The 1,985-nt window shown below is 35.8% G+C and overlaps 1 pseudogene; it reads left to right on the top strand.

Moving 5' to 3' along the window:
- Positions 1-236: 236 nt before the first annotated feature.
- LOC114009447 (uncharacterized) lies at positions 237-366 on the top strand (annotated as a pseudogene).
- Positions 367-1,985: the final 1,619 nt, after the last annotated feature.

Here is a 1,985-nt window from a genome sequence, read left to right as displayed (position 1 = left end):
TGGTTTTACCACCTGAAAAATATGTTAATTGAAGCACTGACTTCTTGCCACCTCATAGCATACTAAATCATTCCCAAAGGAAATAGAAGTCCAACTATTAATATTTAACTTCCGTTTGGATCTTCAGATTTGTTGACACTGCCACTGTTTTTAGTATTCATTGTCCCTTCTTTGAGACACATCTCTCTTTTCATGGTTTTCATTTTGTGATCTACTTGTCAGGAATGTCATGACTAAGCTTTGCACAGTGGTAGTATCATAGCCAGTGAGGTTTATCCAATGCACGATTATTGCTAATGGAAAATCATGATATATTAAAAATAGAAAAATAATATTCTTTAAATTCATGTGTCCCCCCTCAATTGACCCATTTCTTTGTGTGACTTTAAAGAAATACACCATGTTAGAATTGTCACTCACTCATCTCTATTATCTTACCTATCATTTGCTTATAAATACATAAGACCCAGTACAGGATGTAACCTTAAAACTTCCTTCAAAACATCTCTTTTTGCAAAGCTAATAAAGTTTTATAAAATTCAATGGCAAAATCTCATTTATCACCTTAACTACCTTTTCAATATTTTTTTTACTCACTTTTCCTCCCTCTAAGAAAAAAAAAAAAAGAAAAAAAAAAAAACTGATTTGGGAGCAGTGGTGGAGTCAGAGGTGACAAAGGCGAAAATACCAGAGTCAGTATTTGGGTTTAATAAAACCAGCATAATTTATTCTACTTTATTCTACGCTCTCTGGTGAGGTCCCTCAGCCTAGGCCTGATCAGAGGTGGAGGGAGTCACACCCAGGGTGGGTGCTGCTTGTTCTTAAAGGGCCGTTTTCCAATAGCTGGTCACCACGGGTCCTTGTCTGGCCAATGAAGTTCGCTGATTGTGTTCAACTTTGGCAGTGCGCCAAATGCTGAAGGGTGGGAAAGTCCATTGGTTGATGGCAGGCCAAATGTGGAAAACAGGAAAGTTCCTGCTGGTGGGAATATTACTGCCATGTTTCTTTTCCCTTCCAGACCTTACACTGCTTTGAATTCAGGTAACTATGCCCATAACTGGGTTCTGTCTTACCTCAGAATCAACCCTTTTTAATGTGTTTTGCTTCATTTTGAATAGATTGTTCTCAACTTTCTGAGATGAAATTCGTTTCTTCTTATTTTCTATAGTAATAGCCCTTATTTACTCTTAATATCTCACACACTATGCACCATTGTTGACTTTATATTTCCAAGTGTTACTTCTCTTTTTTATTTATGCTAGATTTGTATCCTTCACTCTGTACTTGGTATTGCACATTGACAAAGGTAACATAAAATCCCTGTCAAAAACAAAAATCTTAATTTTCTCTATCTTTATTCCACTATCCCATGAGTCTTCACTGTTTCCAGTAAAGGACAGTTCCACATGCTTACAGATCAGGTAAAAAGTCTAGGGGGTACTTTAGGGTTTTTTTTTTTTTTTGCTTTTGTTTTTTCCTCTTACTGTACAATTGGTACAGCAATAATATCTATGGATCAATGAATAATTTGACCAAAGGGACTCAACATATATCCTGTATTTCTTATGTATTATCTCTAGCACTATAATTCTAGGTAAAGCCAACAATATTCTCACTTGGATATCTATTGAGTTGTTGGGAAAGTCATGACGTATCTTTTTCTATGCAAAATGTGTCATGACTTCTCCAACTACCCTGTATAATAGCTGTCTGACTAGGTTGACACTTTCTTGCTCCCCTTGAATTAATTCTCCATGTAGTGTTGCTTAAAATAAATGCTTCCCTTCCAGTAATGAAATTTTAAGTTTTTACCAGATCTTGCTCTACTTAAATGTCAACCTCATAATATTTGGCTTTCAATCCTGTGAATTAGACAGGTTGTTTTATTGTGCCCCCACCCAAGATTGTTAAAATAAATTCCTTTAGGTCTGTCATAGCTCAAGTTGTTGTAACAAAATACCATAGACTCGGTACCTTAAACAACA

Source organism: Tupaia chinensis, unplaced genomic scaffold, assembly GCF_000334495.1.
Source record: "Tupaia chinensis unplaced genomic scaffold, TupChi_1.0 Scaffold000536_1, whole genome shotgun sequence".
NCBI classification, from domain to species: domain Eukaryota; kingdom Metazoa; phylum Chordata; class Mammalia; order Scandentia; family Tupaiidae; genus Tupaia; species Tupaia belangeri.
Note: the sequence above shows the minus strand (reverse complement) of the source record. Positions and strands in the feature narration are given on the sequence as shown.